Source organism: Papio anubis, chromosome 10 (genome assembly GCF_008728515.1).
Source record: "Papio anubis isolate 15944 chromosome 10, Panubis1.0, whole genome shotgun sequence".
In the NCBI taxonomy this organism is placed as follows: domain Eukaryota; kingdom Metazoa; phylum Chordata; class Mammalia; order Primates; family Cercopithecidae; genus Papio; species Papio anubis.
The window spans coordinates 76073474-76094977 of NC_044985.1; positions in this window are offsets into that span (position 1 = coordinate 76073474).

Genomic DNA, 21504 nt, shown 5'->3' on the forward strand with positions numbered 1-21504 from the left:
ACAAAATCCCAGGCTCCATCCCAGACACACTGAATCAGAATTTTCATTTTAACAAAATTCTCATGTGATTTGCATTCACAATATATAGATTGAGAAGCAATGACATGTAACATACCTTACACTGTGATAAACCCTGGAAAATTCATTGTTGTAAGTCTTTAGTCATCTCTAAACTAACGAAGGCAAACTGTAGTCAAGATCTAACAGTCTTCCTAAAATGACTAAAGTGTTCACCTTCACAATTGCTAAATACTTACATCTAATAAATTTCAGTTACAAAATTAAATCTGTAATTTTATTTGAAAGCCTTACATTTTTATCACCAATTTATTTTTAAACTTTCAGTAGTCAAATTTGATGTTGTCGAGTTGAAATATTACCTCTCAGTACTTTTAACTGATGTCTTTATTTTGTGGTCACGTTAATGAATATTTTTGATACTAAATACAAGTTTACTTTCAAATGATGTCAATTACAAAACATGATGTTTTGAAGATGCCCTATTTTCCTTAAACATTTTCTTATTTCTTTTATTCTTTATTAGGTCTGGATTGTAAAAGTTTGATATGGATGTTATCACATGCAATTTTGAAATTAAATTTTTCTTCTTCTTTCAATCAATATATAGTCTCGATTTAATTTTTAAACTTAAATATAATTTGTCATTCTTATAGATTATTTCATTTGTTATTATGGTCTAATAGCAGAACAATTATGCAAATATTTGCATTATCTAATCTCTTTTTTTGCATTGTTTCATTATTATTTATAACTACAAAGGCCTTTGTGGGAATATCAGTTTGCTTTCTGTTGCTTATAACAGAATATCTGAAACTGGATAATTTATTTAAGAATTAGAATTTATTTCCTACCACTCTGGAGACTGAGAAGTCCAAAGTTGAGCTGACACAGCTGGTTAGGGCCTTCTCATTGGTAGGGAATCTCTGCAGAGTCCCAAAGCAGCCCAGGCTATTAAGTGGTGAGAGGTCTGCACATGCTCACATGTTAGCTTGAGTCTGTTTTTCATTTTTTGTTTGTTTGTTTTTGAGGTAGGGTCTCACCTTGTCATCCAGGCTGGAGTGCAGTGGCACAATCTCTGCTCACTGCAGTCTCAAACTCTTGGGCTCAAGCAGTCCTCCCAATTCAGCCCCCCAATTAGCTGGGACTACAGGCACATGCCTCCAAATCAGGCCAATTTTGTTGTTGTTGTTGTTGTTTTTAGTTTTTGTAGAGACAGGGTTTCGCTGTGTTGCTCAGCCTGGTCTCAAACTCCTGAGCTCAAGCCATCTGCCTGCCTTGGCCTCAATAGGCTAGGATTACAGGCATGAGCCACCTCTCTTCTTATAAAGTTAGGTGTTAGGGATAATAGGGGTTGAAGGGAGAGAAATTGTAAAGGGATCTTTGTGGTAATGGAAATATTTAGTATCTTCATAGTAGTTCTAAGGACATGAACCGACACGTGTTAGAAAATTGTTGTGCTAGTCTGTTTGCACACTGCTATAAAGAACTGTCCAGTACTGGGTAATTTATGAAGGAAAGAGGTTTAATTAACTCATAGTTCTGCATGGCTGGGGAAAACTCAGGAAACTTACAATTATGGCAGAATGCAAGAGAGAAGCAACTACCTTCTTCACAAGGCGGCAGGAAAGAGAGGGGAGTGTAGGGAAAATTGCCACTTACAGAATCATCAGATCTTGTGAGAACTCAGCATGGGGGAGATGGCTCACATGATCCAATCACCTCCCACCAGGTCCCTCCCTCCACATGTGGGGATTACAGGTGGAGATGAGATTTGACCGGGGACACAGATCCAAATCATATCAATTGTATAGGGCTAAACGTACAAATACACACACAAATGTTCCCTTCTCATAATAATGCATTAATCCGTTAACTCATTTAATGATGAATAAATTAATCCGTGAATGAATTAATCACCTCTCAAAGGCCCTACCTTTCAATACTGTCACACTGGGAATTAAGTTTCCAACATATGAAATACGGGGGACACATTCAGACCATGGCACCATTATCTGTAAATTATTTAGCATACATAGTATCTTAGCAGTTGTAATGCCAATCTATTTCTTCATAGCTATTTTGGAGGGAGTATGAATTTCTTTGTACATAAAATTAATAACTTTTAAGTCATTATTTTTTGTTTCATTTTATTCTTGCAATAACAGCAATTACTTTTTAAGAATATTATTTTTATTGAAATTGTATTAAGATTACATATTCACATGCAATTGTAAGAAGTAAAACAGAGACCCCATGTATCCTGTAATTCATTTTCCCTAATGGCAACATTTTGTAAAATTATTTTACAATATCATAACCGGGATATTGACATTGATAAAATCCACCAATCTTATTCAACTCTTCCAGTTTTACTAATATTGTATGTGCATAGGTGTGTGTGTGTGTACATTTAGCTCTATACAATTTTATCACGTGTGTAGGTTCAGGAGTCTACCATCATTGTAAAGATACGGAGAGCTCCATTACTACAAGTATCCCTTTACAATCTTCCCCTCAACCCCTACTGTCCCTAACTCCAGTCTGTTCATTTCTAAAATTTTATAATTTCAAAATGTCACATAAGTAGAATCAAACAATATGATACCATTTGGGAATGACTTTTTTTTTCACCCAACATAGTTATTTGAAGGCCCATTCAAGTCGTTGCATATATCTATAGTTTGTTGCTTTTTATTGCTATATAGTATTGCGTGGTATGGATGTACCACAGCTTCTTTAACCATTCATCTGTTGAATGACATCTGGGACATTTCCAGATTTGAGCTATTACAAATAAAACTGCTATGAATATTTTTGTACAGTTTTTGTGTGAACTTGTGTTTTAATCTCTAAGTTTTAATTTTTTACCTCATTTAACTGATAATTCCAATATGTAAAACACACAAGAATATTTTCACTTCAAGTTATACCTGTATTTTAAAATGGATGATCAAATAATAATAATAATTCTGAAACATGCTATGTCCATATTACTGATTAAATTGATTACTTCAGTTGGCAAGCAGTGTGATTACGTTATCACACTTTTGTACAAATTCTATTTTTAATATAACTTTGGCTATTTAAACTTTTAAAGGTCAAGGCTAAAACTGAACTGAGTAACAGATTTTTGCCAAATATATCAGCCAAATCTTAGTGCACTGTTAATGCTTACAACAAGCTGAACAACTAATTTTACTGAATTAAATAGTTGTCACCATTCACTTATTAATAATTAATGCAGATTTCATGCTTCATTCAAAGTGGTGAACTGTGAAGAAAAAAATGAATCTGTTACATGATAGGAACTTTATAAACTTTGTCTAAATTGTGTGTATGTATGTGTAGGTATGTCTGTATCTGTGTATTACCCTTCTACGTTTAACTCATCCATTATCTATCCATTCTATTAAATTACTATTAAATACCTATCAAAGGCAGACACAGAGCTAATGCTTAAAATTTAAAGATTAAATAATATAATCTTCACTTTTAAATACCTCATTGTTTAGAGTCTATATGGCTGAAATAAAAAGTTCCATGTTGTAGTTATGACTAAATAATATGCTGATGGATAGATGGCAGTGGATAATTTTAAATAACTTATAATAATACAGAGAAAAATTATTTTACCACAGAGTATCAGAATTCCTTTGTCTGTATATTTATTTTATATTTTATAAAATATAAAATGTATAAATATGTTGTATTTATTTTATATATAGAGAAATAATATATAAAATATATTATATTAAATATAATAAAATATATTATATAATAAAATAAAAATATTATATATTTTATATAATTTATAAAATATATTATATTTATTATATATAAATATATATTTTATTATATATAAATATATAATATATATAAATATATAATATATTTATTATATATATATATAGAGAGAGATAGAGATAAAAAGGAGGGGGGGAGAGAGAGAGAGAGACCCACCTTTATTAAAATGCTTTTATTTTTCTGGATATGTCACATTTGAGATATTGATTTGCATTTTAATTCTTTCTTATTTTCTTCCCCACATAGGTAGGTGACTTTGTTCACTAATGTCCTCCGTTTTGTGTCAGGGCTGAAAGCAGAGATATCTGCAACTTTTTCACTAGCTTTGCTTTTTTAAAGTGTATATATTCTTAGGAAAATGTAGGCTTGCACAAATGGGAGAAAAAAGAAGAAGATTCCTGGGTAGAGACTGAGTCTGTGAAGAAACAAGAGGGTGAAAGACTGAGTAAACCTTCTTCCCAACACTGAAACAAATTCTGTGTGGGAGGAGAAATATAGAGAGATCTGTGTTTCCTTGAGTTACATGTCTCGAGGGCTGCTTTCTAGTGGGATCCCCAAAGCTGTGAGAAACTGTGGGACAGGAATTCTCCCTGGTACACCTAGGCAGACAGGGTTGCAGTCTACTTCATAAGATTTCTTTCACTCACATAGCAGAGTACTAATGTTCCTTAACAGTCATTGGGATAGGGATGAGGGACATCTCAGAGACATGTTGAACTACCTCACTAATATGGTGTTAAGACTTTGACTTTTGGCATAATCTAGACAAAAGAGATATCTCTAGAATGATGGAGATTTATATTTCCTCCCATTTGGGAGATTAAGGCTCAAAAATAAATAGGTTTCTAAAACAGAAAGATAAGCAAAGCTTTGTTTGAACTTGAATTTGTGGTTTGAAAGTCTCACTCACTCACAGGGCCACACTAGGGTAGAAACAAGTTTCTCTGACCTGGGAATTGGTCTGAGGCTCAGGGTGTTTAGGGAAGCAGCCGTGCTCTTTTCAATGAGTAAAAAGCAGGGAGTGATAGAGGCAACCATAGCTCCCAGGAAGGGGCGAAAGAGAGGAAAAGCTGAGCTTGACTACACAGAGGCAGAGGAAGAATGGAATACTTAAAGAGGACATGGTAATGTGTGTGTTGTAAATATCTCTTCTTCTCCCTTAAGAAATCTTTAAACTAAAACCGAAAATCCTCCAATGGTGAATCTGATAGGATTTAAAAATAAAACAGTGGAGGGTTGATGTTTGCATAGTGATTTCAATGAGCTAGACAGAAAGGCTGTGAGGATGAGAACACCTGACATCTGGCTTACAAACTGATTATTAAGGTAGCTAAAACTCAAGTTTGTCATGCTCTCAGTATCAGATGTATAATTAGAAAGCAGAGTTTGTGTTTATCTGGGCAAAAGAAAAAACGTTTACCAGACCACATCAACTTTTCTCTCTTTAAAATCCAAGTAATCAAAAAATAAGAATGTACATTTTGTATATAGACACACACATATAAACACTATGTAAAGTGTGTGTGTGTATATATATATAAAATACACATTTTTGAAGTAAATTTTTGTTTTGTTTATTGCTGATTTTATTTTCTACAGCATTGACTTTATGTGAATGGCTATATGCTGTAGACTTTTTAAGATGGAACTAAGGTAATAAAGTAGCTATGTATTTTGGTAGTCACTGCTAGAATGATCTATGGAGTCTCGTATCACTGAGCACCTACTGGGCCCTTTGATTATGTGCAATGATATAAAAAAACCGTAATTTTTTTTCACAGTAAGTTCATTGGAGACAAGCCTTGCTATATAGATTTCATAGTATTATTATTTGTGTTATAAACAAGAAAAATCCCATATAAAAACCCACATTGTGTTACTGAGATTTCTCTCTGGGCTCAGAAATAAAAGGAAAATAACATATACATTTCATATGCTGCAGTATCTAGTTATACTGGTCTTTTTTTTCTCCATTCATCACCTGGAGAGTTTGACATTTACGGTTTGCTAGTGAGTGAGTTTTAGAGCAGAGAGATGGGCCACTTTGATGCTAATATCGGCGGAGACTATAATATTAACACCAATAAGAGTTGTTAGATGATATTGACAAACTCCTTCTTAGTTCCTTGTTTTTACTTTTCCTAGAAACACTTGGATGCTGAGAGACTTGTACCATAGAAGCCTGAAATCATGTAGTGACCCTGGGTTTTATGTCCGGGCATCTTTGTTTCACAGTCGCACGTTTCACATTATAGTCATCTGATGGAAGGCTAAAGTGAGAAAGAGACTTCCGGGTTGGACTTGAGACAAAAGTTTGCTCATTGATGTCTCCCAATAAAGACCCTTCCATTGTATAACTATCTCCCTTGTCATTTAGAAATGTTCAAACTTGACTTTAGTTTAAAAACCTTGTCCATTCCCTAATTTTACAAAATGGCATGAAAATTTTTGTCTGACTGGAAATTGAGGTGGGGAGGCCAGAAGCTAAATTGAAAGGGAAAGCAATAGCAGAAGGGTTTTAAATAAATTATTAGGAGAGATATTCAATATTGGCATTTTCTATGAGGAGAAAAAATATAGAAAATATGGAGTAGGAAATAAAGCATGTGCTATCTAAGTCTCCTAGTCAACTGACATTGTCCACTTTATCAGGTGTTCATTGAACTTCCCCTGAATGTACACTGAACTTAGAACCCAACCATAAACAGTTAAAATATTGTCAGCAAAATGAAACATTCATGGCTAAAAGAAGTTTGATAATGATTAATTTCATATAATTGTGAAGTAAAATTAGTTACAGAAATAATGAATTTATAGGACTTCAGAGGAGAAGAGGGTGTTTGGGAGTATGTGTGTGTAAGCCCTATTTCTCCTCTGGGGAACAACATACAGAACAAAATACAGAACAGTCTTTTGTACAGCCAAAGTGAGTAGTCTTCAAGTGGAGGCAAAAACTTTCAAGGTCGTTTTTCCCATAGAAAAATAGAATATTACCATATGTTCTTGAAAATGGGAAAAAATAATGAAAGAAATGTCACTTTCGGAAGATTAATCTGGAAAGACTGCAGGCATCATACAGAGTAAGTTAGCCAGTTATGGTAGACCATGACAAATAAGTGAGAGAAAATATTGTTTTAATTATCTTTGCTTGCTAGTAAAAAGAAAAGCTATGCCTGTATTATGGCCTCGTTGCGGAATGCTAACCTTCACTCTACCCTGATCTTAAAACCACCTTTGGAATCTGCATGACCTCTACTAACTAGAGATCCCAGATTGGGCGGTGGTGCAGAAGTTTCTGTCTGCGTGAACTCCTGGGCCTTACAAACAGCCTAAGGCACCTGGAATAATCTGCCCAGAGCCACAACAAGGCATCCATGTATCAAGCATACGTGTTAAGTCCTTAGGCTAGACCACCGTTTTATTTATGGTCTCCTAAGAATATGCACATCTCTATCAGATGTTGAGGTTTTATTGTTGTGTTTTTATTGTTGTGTTTTTCTAAACTCCATTTATCAAGTGAATTTTAATGCCTATTTTTAATTATTAGATGTTCACCCTGATATGCCACTGCCTCTGTATTCATGTCCTGTCTCTTTTCAGGACACTAACTCTGACCCTTGGTTGTGCAACCTTCTTTCTGATCTAATTCCTTACGGACTTGCATTGGCTCTAATTAAGGCATAACCCTGCTTCCTCATTCCAGTTTTCTATGAGATCATTAGCTCTGAACTTGCCTTTGCCCTTCAGAGACGTGCTGTTTTCACATTCTCTCCTTCTGAACATAACTAATTTTCCATGCTGTAGCTCTTGGCTTGTGTGCCATGTCATCCACTCTCCTTTGGATATTCTCTGCTGATTTTGCACCCTGTCTTCTTTGAACCCTACCAAATGGCTTGGTGTCGTTTGACCACTGGCTCATGGCCATCTTTGCTTCTGCAAATGCTTGGTTTTTCGTTGTTGTTTCTGGGGTTTTATTTGCTTGTTTCTTTGAAAGTTCTTTCCCTACCCTTATCGTTGTGGGTCGTTGAAACATGTCAAAAATCATTTCAAACTCTACTGATTACAAAAAGCGTTTTTATCTGTTTACCTCACACTATTATGCATTTTATATAACTTCATTATTTTATTAACATTCTAGACAGATTTATTAACATTCTAGTACACATTTGCATTCATTTCTAACCCAATTTATTCCAAAATTCATTTAAATACTTATATATCCAGCACGGTGAAATTAGGAAAAATTAAATTATAAAAATAAAAATTAGGGGCACAAATTAATGTGAATGTTATTGTCTTAAACTTTTGGCTGGAGATCAGACACAGAGAAAAATAAGCAAAAGAGAAATGTATCAGCAATCAGAATCAATTTCTGAAAACACATTATTTCATCATAGACCAGACAAACATTCACATATGAATCTCGCATAGAGAAAACAGTATGTAGTATAAGGGTAAATATCTTTAAAATACGTTTACAATAATCATCTATAAATTCTAAATAAACAACATAATTAAACTTTATGCTTGTTATAGGTTTGTTTAATCTTGTAGGTACATCGAATGGATACTTTTATTTCAGAAAATATATTGAATAATGTTTAAAATTGTATCTTTTATTTAAGGAATTAATAATAAAATACTCTTTTTGTTTCAATTAATTTAAAATAAAGCTTCAAAATTGAACTACCAAGTCTGAGTCCAGTCCAACTCTGAGCTGAAGAAAACAAAAAATGAAAATGTAAAATATAAAGCAGGCAAAGTCAACTCTTAAAAAAAAGTTTTTCAAGATCAATATTAATGGTTTCCCCTTTGCAGAAATTATTTCTTTTCCTCTGGCTGATTCACGAAGTCTGAGTTGGAAGAACCAATAATGTAATAGATTTGCCCAGCGAAAAAGCCAGTTGTATGAGGAATAGAACTGACTATCCAGGGAAAAACAGTAACTTCACTGGTCAGCTTCTCTAACAGTTTTCTTAGTTCCTGTAGGCTTCTAGGCTTCTGATTGTCTGTGATGTTGAAAGCCAACAACTGGTGTTTTATTAGAAGCCAAAGCTGGAAAAGTATCTTGAGATACCTCACACACATATACATACGCACACGCACATTCCATTTTCTTTCGTATGGAACATATCAGGAATAGATCAGGAAGAAATCTTCCACTTCCACCCACAGGAGTTGTGCAATGAACTTCTATGCTTGAATCTATAAACAATCCAATGCCTTTCTAAAAACTATTTTAGGTACTCTTAAAAATCTCTAAAATTGAATTATTTCAGTCAGATCAAGTATTCAAGTCTCAAAATCTACATATTTTGTTTCTAATGTAGTTCTTAGCTACCTCATTGCTTTCTTTTATCATCAATGTAAAATTAAGACACGCAATTGTCCAAATTGATCATTTAGTCCCAGGTATGGAAAGACAGCCTGAAAATCAGGATATGACTTACCAAGATTAATAGAATGGTAAATGGGAGAATCAAACAGCCAGAAATGAGGTTCCATATTGTTTCTCTCTTCCTTAGAAACATTATCCAAAATTTGACTTTTAGATCAATCTCTAAAGAATATTTCTAAAAAAAAAAAAAACAAGAAGAAGGAGGAGGAGGAGAAGTAGTAGAAGAAGATTTCTGTCTTTATTCACTCATTAATTCATTTGTCACTTCCAGTGGCTTCCCATCCAGCCCTTGCTCAAATCCAGTCTTTCCAGGGATCTACAAAGTACTGCTTGACCACTGCCCACTACTTCTGTGATATGTACCCCCTGAGCTGCCTTTGTTCACTCACTCCAGCCACATTTGCCTCCTCTCAGTTCTGTGAACTTGCTGGACACGATCCTATCTCTCAATGTCATAACACTTGTCATTATTTTTGTCTAAAACACCCATTTCCAAATATGCTCACATCTTGCTCCCTCACTTCATTATGTCTTGCCTAAATATCACCTAGTCAGAGAAGTGTTCCTTCTACTCTATAAAAATGACAACTCCCTTGTTGCTGATGATCAGTTTTTATTCCTCTTAGCTCGTTTCATTTTTCTTCATAGTCTTATCACTACTGGAAAAATGTGTATTTATTGGTTTATTGTCATCATTCCTGATAGAATCCAAGACTCTTAAGAAAAGGAGCTTCATTGTTTTTTTTCACTGCAGGTCCTCAGTGTCTAAAGGCAGAGCCTCACATATAGTAGGTTTTCATCAAGGATTTCTCGAGTGAATAATATATTTGTTCATATATTTAATAGCTCCTGAAATACTTACTGTGTGTCAGTTTTTGTGTTATGCAGGAACAGAAAATAAAGCAGATGTGGGCTCCACCATCAAGTAAGGTTGAAGGATTCAGGGGGTCAGATACTGGACATGTTAAAACACATACGAAAATACAGAAAAAAATGAAACAAAAGAACTGGTTGCTATGGGTAAACTTACTAGAGTGTGGTCTAGGTTACACTGAAATCAAAGAAGAGGTCTCCAAGGACATGACATTTAAGTTCATACCCAGATAAAGTGGAGAACAAAATCTTGCAAAGAGTGAGGATAAGAATGCTCCCTGCAGAGAGGAATAGAAATTACAAAGTTAGAGGAGGAAAAAAGAGGGCTATTTTCACTGTACTGTCTCGCAGTCGGCAGTTAAATAATAAGTGTAGAACTCAGAAGACGTATCTGGGTTCTATATAGATTTGCAAATAATTAGCATAAAACTAGTTTGTAAAACTGAAAATGCATGAATTCCTCTATGGAGAGATTATGGAGAGAATAAGTCCAGGCCAAGGCTGAGGAAGTCCAACATTTAGTAATTAGGAAGTGAAGTATGAAAAAGAGGAGACTGCAAAGAAACAGTTGGAGAAGACGAAAGACAGAGAGAATATCTAATATTATGGAAGGCAATGAGAGAAAAGATCTCAGAAGATACTATCTGGCTCCTTTGAATAACTGAGAGGCCCCCCCAAAAGACTTAAAATTGGCAATGGCTATGACAGCACAGAGACGATTGTTGGTTTCCCAGATGAGATTTTTGCAGTGTCATGGAGAAGAAATACACGTTGGTGAGAGAATGAGAAAATGGAATGGGGAAGAAGTGGAGGCTGTGTGTAGGTAAAATGTATTCCAGGAGTTGAATTATGATGAAAAGCTAGCAAGTTCGGGGGAGAAGGGGATGTACGATAAGGGGAACATTTGCGTTAAGAGGCAGCTATTAGAGTATGCTTCTTTGTCAAATTGAAGAACAATATAAAGGAGGAGACATTTCTTTATTTAAAAATGTATGTGCCTACCAAATTCTGCGGAGAATTTCAAGGAATTCATGAATTTCATTAAACCCTGTCAGAATTCATGGGTCCAAGTTTAACAGCAGCTGTGCTAAGATGTACTTATTCAATTTTTTTTAAAGATGGGCTTTCACATGTAATTTTGAAATATGAGATTTGTATCTATCTCCATGTAGTTGCCTCTGACAGATATTTATTTGTGAAGAAATCTACTTTCTCTCCCTTTTTCCATTTCATTTCTTAGTGTTACTTAGTTGCTGTGTTGAGAATCTTTATGATAGATTAGAAACCTTACTTCTTCAAGTGGGAATCAAATACTTATCACATAAGGTTATTTGAAATAATCCTTTCACCACCTTCAGACACTGGAAAAAATTGCTTACCCTATGTAGGTGATCAAGTAATTGCTAGTATTTCTGCCTATTGCCATATTTCTGAAAAACCTACAGAGCAGGTATATAAAGTCTAAAGACATTTTCTCTACTTTTAGGAGAGTTACGTAGGCTGTACAGTTCAGTGTCATGATCATTTCAAAGTTATTTCTACTGGTACTAATGGCTGAACTGATCAGAGATGGAGAGTGCATGTGACTCATTGGTCACCTTTATACTGAGTAGTTCTACTTCTCTGCAATGGGATCGTAATAGGGAAAGCTGACTATGTCTACATTATTGTGCTTTCTCTTCTATACAAGTCCAAGACTATTCCCACCCCCAGAATCCAAAAATGATAGAAATGAGTACAAATGGGAGGTACTACGTAGGCTTTTCTGTAATTAAACCAATATAATTAAATAATTACAATAAATGTTTTCCAAATGAAGGTAGAGAACACCTTCATGTCAGTATCAACAGCAACAGAATTACTTATTTTAAAAACAAAAGATCATATGTGTTAACCTGGCGAAGTCACTGGGAACAAACTCAGAATGAAGGTTTTATTTTGCTTTTTTGGTGTAAACATTTTCTAGTATCCTTCAGCTAAAAACACCATGCATACTTGAATGTTGCCATGAATTCCTTGGAGAAAAGAGGACAAAGGATTATTTTAATGGAGCTGGAAACCAAAGTAATGTACATATGTGCCACTGTTCTGAAGGTGATGACCACAGAGAATGCAAGGTGACAGAAGGCAAGATTGGAGACTGGGAGAGACCCTCTGATGAAGTGCTCTGACCCAGGCTTTTAATTCCCTTTTTCTCAAAAGGAGGTAAGGTGCTGGTAGGCATCAAGGCTTGGCCAGGTTATATTAAGTCTTTCATCCATCAAACATGTTATTCTGCTTCTGTCAGTGACTGATACCTGATAAAAATTCTTATCATTTACCCAGCGCCTTGTATTTTCAATGTACTTTACAGTCATCAATGAAACATGAGTATCTCCATGTGAGGCTCAATTTGTATTAAATCCACTATCCTCTCTACTCCCATCCTGTGCTTTTTTACAGATAAGCAAGCCTACCGCAGTAAAGTTTGCCAGTGGAGTATGTTTATCTGACAAGCATATGGCAGTCTTGAAGTCACTATCAATTTAAAGAGATCTCTTTATAGGTAAATATTTCAGTGTAGACATATTTTGGCATGAATGGAATTATACAGAACAACTATTTCTTAAAACTATTTTTATGTAATTATGGACAATTTGTTAAAGGCTTATTTGTATAGCACATAATCTCTACAGTGTTTGATGTGAAAGACAGTAGTTTTTTTAGCTTCTGAGATTGTCAGTAATGCCACTTCTTCTTAAAGTGCCTTTATCATCACTTAGTCACAACAAAGAAATCAGGACCCAAAACAACAGCCCCGAGAGATCTTTTTGAGAAAAGGGAACTGAGGTGATGAGCTTGAAAGACTCTATCAGTGAAGCAACTATGGGATTATATGAGGGCCCCTGAATTGGTGAAAAGCATCTACATAAAATATATTGGCAAAAATATTGTACAATTTTACCAATGGCTGGCTTATTCAATAAATCACATAATCCTGAAAAGCAGATGTTATAGTCATTTTAAAAATAAATAAACCTAATTGTTGACTTACAATTGAATCTTCAGAGTCAAATTAAACACTAGTAATTATAAATTTAAATATTTTAAAAACTGAAACTAACAGCTTATAATGTGTACATGGAATGTGCCTCAATAATTACAAAATGCTGTCATGATAATTTAAAATTAAATAGAAAAGATAATGTACACAAAGAGCTGGTATTAATATATGTAGACTGTTGAAAATCATATTATTTATATTGTATATGCCAACAATTCATTAGTTTCTCTCTTCAAATAATTTCAAATTATTTCAAATAATTATATGCAATCTGTATTTTATCTCCATTTGAAAAAATGGAACTTACTCACATGGCTTTCTACTGTACAACGCTTGCTGCCAGCTGAGCAGGAAAATAATTAAACACTAAGAAATAAAATGTGAAAAAGCAGGAAGGCAGATAAACTTCAAAATATTAAAGAAGATATAAACATAAAGACTTATAAAACATAAAAAATATAGAAAGTTATACTTTGATATGAAGAGCATTCATTATAGAATTGAAGTCCTTGTCAGAAGCTTCGTTTCTTATAGAAAACAATCTATGAAACATAACACTTGTATTCCTGGATGTTGGAAAGCCTATGTAATAGTAGAAAATATTGAATGATATAACACAAATTTTGTATAAAGAGTAAATATTACAATTGGAAATCTAAGGCAGGAGAAAGAAGACGAATAGTGGAAGACAATGAAACAGCACTTAGGAAATCAGACAGCATCTTTAAATGGCGAAAGTTGTCAAGGTATATGGTCCAAGAAGAAGTTGGTAATAAAGTCGATGTACTTGCAGAAGGTGTTCAATATGGGCCTCCAAGAGCTGTTTATCATCTCAAATAAAACAAGGTCTTCTAGGTTGAGTAGAGATCATGAGTACTACTCAGTCTTTCTCTAATATGGGACCTATTATTTTAAAGACCTCTGAACTTGTTATCTCACACACACACACACACACACACACACACACACACAGAGTATCCTTTCCCTGACTTTTTAATATAGGTGTTATTATTATAATTTTATACATAAAAAGACCAAGATTTAGTGATACTGAGTAGCTGGCTCAGGTTGAAGCAGAAAACAGATACTGGAAACTTGAATTTGAGGCCAACCTGTGATAGCAAAACTCTAGCGGTGCATTTAACCACTACTTTGATAATCACACTCACTAGTTGTTTGACTCTGTTAATGGAGTCAAGAGTTGAAAAATTATACACTTAATTTTAAAAAGAGTTACAAATTCTGTTATTTATTTTATAACAGATAGATATTAGCATTAACTGTTCAACTATAGCAAAGTTCCTAATATGTGAAATGAGAAGAAGTCATTTTAAAACTTGAATTGTATGCCTCAATTCTTTTTTTTTTAACTTTTATTTTAAACTCAGCCATATATGTGCGGGTTTGTTACATAGGTAAACGTGTGTAATGCGGGCATGTGGTACAGATTATTTCATCACCCAGGTATGGTAAGATGAACACACGAAAAGAGTGAAGATTCCAGTGAGTAGAGTAAGCAGTGGTCTGTCAAATGTCATATGACTTTGGACACACTTTTCAATTTTTCTGGGCCTCAAGTTATTCATGGAGAGAGCAGTACCTATATTCAGGTGTTATTGTAAAGATAATAAGACTGTGTAGAAAATACCTACCACAGTACCTGGAACCTATCAGATACCTAATAAATGATCCTTTTAATTGAAAAAAAAAAAAAAAGAAAGAAAATGGACACACTCAATGAAGCCCAGGATTCCACATCTTTTTTGACTTGTCAGAGAAACAATGGAAAATAATCAATCATTGGATAATTTATTTATTACACCAAAATTAGCAGCATCCTTTCAGTCAACATCAAAGCACAGAAGACAAACAAGATAAAACCCTCAAAGAGACCAATTTCTTTTTACAGCAGGGCCTTTCACAAATTTGGCTGGTCTTTTCAAAGGGCACATGGAGAGTGATGATATTTCATATGTAGGTGTGACCATTGTTACGTCAGGCCTGTATCAAAACACCTTATGAACCCCTTATATATACATTTTTGTGGGTACCTAGTATATATATGTGTGTGTGTGTGTATATATAATGTGGGTACCTAGTGTGTGTGTGTATAAATATATATACACACATATATATACACACACATATATACTATAATACCCACAAACATTAATAAATGAAAAACTGAAAAAAACTTGACTTGATAATCTTGGACATAAATTAAAAGTAAGAAAAACTTGGTGTACAGAGCAGTAGAGCTCTGAACTAGGTGCTCATGTGATCTGTGGACAAGTGCTGGCCCACGAACTATTGGTTATGTTATAATCAAAGTAAATACAGAAAATTAATCATTTAGAAATTTGTGTAGCAATTTGCATAGTAATCATATCTCTGTTAAAGCTAATAATAAAAAAGAACTTGCATTTTTATGTCTTTTAATCTCATTTATTTTAATGTATATTAGAGAAGTATGTCTTCAATGAAAAAATTCAGCTTTTTATCTTTTTATATATCAAAATTTTTATTTCAGTGGAGTTTAAAAAGGTATTGGTCTATAATGGATTGTGGGAAAATAGTTCTTCACAATAAAGAATTTGAGAAACACTGATAAAGGATTTTGTAGATGCTGTGAATCCTTAGGACACGATCAGGGTCAGCAATTTAATTCTCAAATGAATAAAGAAACTGCTAAAGTGAGGAATTTGAGGAGTTAGACTTATAACTCTATGTGGGGATCTACATCCTAAAGAAGCGAACCAGTAAAGGTTAACTATAGGTTCAGGAAAAGGCCACCCCCAAGAGATTTAAGCCAGGCAGAAGGACACAGTCAGAAAGGTAATAAAATACCCACGGGAGAGAGAGATGAGACAGAGAGAGAGATGCTGCTTGCAGGCAGATCTCATCCAGTAGTTTAAACAATCTAGGAAAAATGCTACATCCTCACTTCTTTACATTATGCTCCCTCTTTTTGGTGCAGGCGATAAAAGCTGGCTGGGGATATTTTCATAGTGAGACTGATTCATCTGACTTCTTGTAGCTATTAGCTTCCAGTCAGAAGAAATCACTTTTCTCAGCACATTCTATAATTTGACCACCACCAACAAAATACTAGCAAAATCCAATATTAAATAAACAGAATATGTATTTAACATTTCCACTTTTATACCTAATAGTATTATGAATATTCTTACATAGAAATATTTTGTCTGTACCTGAGCATTTACTTAATTTAAATTTCTAAATATAGAAATACTTAGTATGAGCATGGATATTTTAAGACTGTTGATATTTATTGCCTAATTTGTCCCATAAATATTGTAGGGATTAATGATTTTTAAGTATTTAAAATCTATTAGGCAAAATATTGAGACTCATATTGTAGGATTTATGAACATAATCATAATTTGAAATACTGCTCATTTTATATTAGAAAATATTCTGTTTATGAAATGAAATATATATTTTCAAACTAAAAGCAGCTATAATCTTAAAATATAAAGATAATTATAATCTTCAAATAAGGTCACGAAGTAGTAGATATTGGGTAGGACTCAAAATAATTTGGGAGGAGGACATAATTCAGGCCATAACAGTGCTTATCTTTGTCAATTCTGACAATATTCTTTGGAAATCTCAATTCTAATAACTGTAATATTTGTTGCTCAGATAAGCCATGCTTTATTTAACCATTACCCTTTTGTTGGATATTTACTTATTTAACTTTTCTGGCTTTATAAGTAATAGTGCTATGAATATTCTTACACAAAAAATATGTTGTTTATTTCTGAGTCTCTACCTAATTTAAAATTCTAAAAATAGAAATAGTATGAGCATGGATATTTTAAGAGTGTTGATATTTATTGCCTAATATTTCCCATGAATATCATAGCAATTAATATTTAAACTATTTAAAATCTGGTAGGCAAAATATTGAGATTCATTTTTGCTTTAATGGGAATTTTTTGCTTATAAGGAGGTTTAATATTTTTTATGTTATTGTTCTTTTTTCATATTGACTACTTAATAACTCTGTTCATTTTTGTAGAGGTACGTTAGTCTTCTCCTTGCTCATTTGTAGAAGAAAACTTCAATATATACCTCTTTCATATATAAAGCTTATTTTAATAGTCATGCTTGGATATATAATATAAAATCAAATATTAACTTACTAAAAAAAATGTATATGTAGGTTAATCTTTTCATCAATGAACTTACAGTCACTGAAAATCCAAAATCTATTTCAAAGGAAATATTTTATCAGAAATATTTAGAATTTTACATTCTGATGGGAAATATAATTCTAGTTACCCAGCTGCTGCAGAAGAAGGCTTATACATCAATGCAAGTTAATTATAAGTTTTCTCTGACATAGAAAGGTGAAGTGACTTTCCAATGTCATAAAACTAGAGAATAGCAGAAGTGGGAATAGAATTCAGGTCTACTGAATCCCAGTGCAATACTTTAGTGAGTAGACAACTGTAATTTGTTGTCAAATAATAACTGTTAATTACTTTGTATATTCCTTTCATGTGAGACCTGAGAATGCTCAGAAGTTCATAAAGGTGTTTAACCTAATGGCCAGCAATGCCTTATAAGAAGACTGTCCCTTAATATTATGTAAAATACAAATATTAAGTTTGATAATTTCAGTAACTATTCTGATGAAATTCTCTAATGACAGGTGTTGATTTTCTGCCTAGTGCTGGTGATGAGAGTGTGCAGGGTCTCTCCAGCAAAGGTGAAGAATGCAAACATTTACTGTGTTTCTCTTTTATGTCAGAGATTTATCATTAGTGTCTAATTTATTCTCCATAAAATTTCAAGCAGTGAGTTTTACAGACTGGTTACTGAAGCTAAGATTGACCCAAAGTCAAGCAGATCAAGTAAGAGAGCCAAACTTTGAACTCAGATCAAAACCTAAAGATCCCACACTTTCCATTAGTCTACCGTCCTTTCACACTGCAACAGGGTATACAGTAGTTTATCTTCTATTCTAAATAGCAATTGAATTATGGAGAGACAGAAACTCGGATGGTATGGTAGATTTTGTGGAATATATTTTTAAAATACCATCACTAGATTAGAAGTGAGGATGAAAGGAAGTAATATTTCTTGAGGGTGTACATGGCATCATTTAACCCTCACATTGGCATCTTTATTGTAGCTATTTTATCACCGGGAACATTGAATTTTAGAGAAGTTAAATAAATTGTCCAATATTACAAAGTTAGTTAGTGGTAGAGGCATGATTGAAAGGACATGTGTCTGACTCCCACAGTTCAAGAACTTTCCTCAACTCTTCGATTTATCTTACTGGCAGGATAAGTTTGCGTTATTAAAAGAGATGCTTAGAAGCTTGTTAAATACTACTTCTGATTCATACATACATGATTTTACCTACTCATCATTACTGCTATTGTTCCATTGGCAAAAATAGTCTTATTTTTATATTTAGAAAACGTATTTATTAACAGATAATCAGTGCTAAGTGCACATGAGCAACTATAATTAGTCCTTGATAAATCTTACAGACAAGTTTAACAATGGCTTTTTCCACATAACATTTAGGTTTTATTTCTTTTAAATATTTTGGTTAGTGATATTTGCTATGCTGACAGCCCTTTAGTATCAGTATATGTAAGACTTATCTGAAAAAAAAATACATATACTATTGCTTCAACCCACGTATTTGGATTAAATATCTGGGGAAGATACTTCATACTTTTTAACTATCCCCAAAATAATACACATAGTTGCATTCTGAAAAACAAACACTAAAAACAATTTATATATTAATCTAAATTTTAGAATATCATGAGGAAATTTCAGTGGAAAATCATCCCATTTTAAAGAAGTGATTCTCAAACTTTGCTGTATATCAGGATCACAGAATCACCAGTTTTGTTAATGTGTACTTGTTAAGCTTTTGGAGATGCCTATTCAAAAGGTTCTGGAAATGCTCATCAGTGGCTGAGACATTGTGGTTGATGACACACTCACCAGGCTATTTTGTAGTCTACCAAAATTGGGAAAATATTGTTGTAGAATTTATATGGATTAAAACATTACTTGTGAGTAGAATGCCTAGGAGTCTTAATATACTTCCACTGACTGGTGATAGAAAGAGTTGTACATTATATTCCTCCTGGTCACATCTGGTTGATGATACTTGAAATCCTTTAAATGTGAAATGTCACTATATAAATATAGTGACAGAATGAGGAGTTTTAAATAGTATGTACTCTTTAGGGACTTAACTACCATATGTTAGTGGGATTTACATATTCATTTTCTTAAGTAGACCCTACATTTTTACCTTGAGGGCTTCAAGTCCCACTTCCCCAGAACTGTAGAATAGTTAACTGAGGTACTTGTCACTAACTTCAACTTTATATATCAACTATTTTTGCCAACATTACGTGAATTTGAAACAAAATTGTGAGTTTAATATATAATACTTAATAAAGAGTCTAAAGGTCCTTCTTCTGGATTGAATCAGAACACCACAGTCCATAATACAAAGATGGCATACTTTTAAAGCATCAGAGAATACTTTTTTGTTGAATTTCATATATAGGTTATGCAGTAGGGCCACATTGAGAGACATTACCAGAAACATTACTAAACAACTCATTGCTGACTTTTTATTTGCTGTAAGTATGGTGATAGCCATATTGTCCCAAGAACAAAGTGATGTGCTATAAAGAAACACAGGGAACTTTTTTTTAAGTAAGAGAGTCAAGAATACTTATTATTGACACATAGTTTGTTCTGTGAACTTTGGAAATCATATAAGTGATTAGATTTTCCATTTTAACTTCTATAAAGCTCAGAGTGAAAGTCACGCCCCACTTTCCAGTAGGAAATTAAGCATCCCAATTTCTCTCCTAGTTTTTTCCTACTTTTTAAAGTCTTATTTTCCTTCTTATTCTTTTAAATTCATTTTAGATACAAAATGAGAGTGCTTGTAATGTTCATACTTTATAAACCATCATAAATCATATACTGTGATACAATCAGGTAAAAGTAAATTAAGCATACAAATAACCAATAAAGTATTTTCTAATTAAACTTGCAATGTTTAAAAGATTTTTAGTTATTTCACACTAATTTCAGTGTTACTGTTTTGCAAAACAATACGTGTCCCTTTGTAAAGGTCTCTTTGTAAATCCTTGCTTCAGTACAGTTATCAATATGCTCTTCCTAACATGAATATATATATTTAAAATGTGGCTTCACTTTCTTCATCCCTTATAGTTTTATAATATTAAAGAACATTTTCATCAGTTTTTTATCTGCTATCAAAGAAATAACACAGTATCACTCTTAAAAAAATTGGGATCAGATTTTTAAAACGTTCATTATAATTAAGAACAGCTTCTTTTTCTAGACTCTAATAAAACATACTCAATAAATAACTTATAGCTACTCTTTCCATTGCTTATTTCAGAAAACTGTGATGGGTTCCTCAGTTTAGCAGGATGACTGCTATATTTTCGTAAGCACATACATATTTCCTGGATATTACCAGACCAGGATTCTCCCCTAGGGGAGTGGTGTGAGGGTTAACATTAAATAATTTTAACATAGGAGAAAATTCATTAAGGAAGCTATAATGTGTAGGTGCATGCCATAATAATTAAGTATTTGCATAGTTGACTGCAGCCCTTATTAAGCAATGTGCCAAATGGCAGTCTGTTTTACATAATGGATGTGGGAGAACAAGTCACACACACCACAGTAATGGAACACATTAATAAAAGTTTGCACAGTGTGTGTCCTTCATGCAGGCTGTGGTGACAAATATCTATGCCTTTACAAACTACATGACATTATGTTGTTTAGTCCTCTGGGACTTGCCTGCCAATTTGCTGTCTATCATTTATTTTCTGCCATGGTGTGTATGCTTTGAGTGATCTCAACAGAAGGTCACAGTCAGTGAAGTTTCCATACCAAACATTTTTTTCCCCATCTGGGGCTTTGAGTGGTTTGTTTTTAAGGTTTATTGTACTTCTTTTTAGTGAATGTCCCAAGGAGTCACAGAGTAGATCTTAGGACCCAGGTCTTTCATCAATGTATTTGCTCTGTTTGCTCCTGTGGTTCTCCCAGTTCCCATTTCTATAAATAACTGCTGAAACATTTGCAGTAACACTTTCATTGTCTTTAACCTAATCTCGTGTTACTTTTAAAATTCTTATAAAAAATAAGGTTGTCTCAGTCTCCCTACTTTGGTGCCTATTGCTACAAGCATATGGGCAGTGGTCCTATTGTACACCTATTAAAACAGCATCCCTGTCCCCATCAAAGTTCTCCTCACTCAGGATCAGCCATCAAAGTAGAGGCTGGTGACTGATAGTTAAATAGC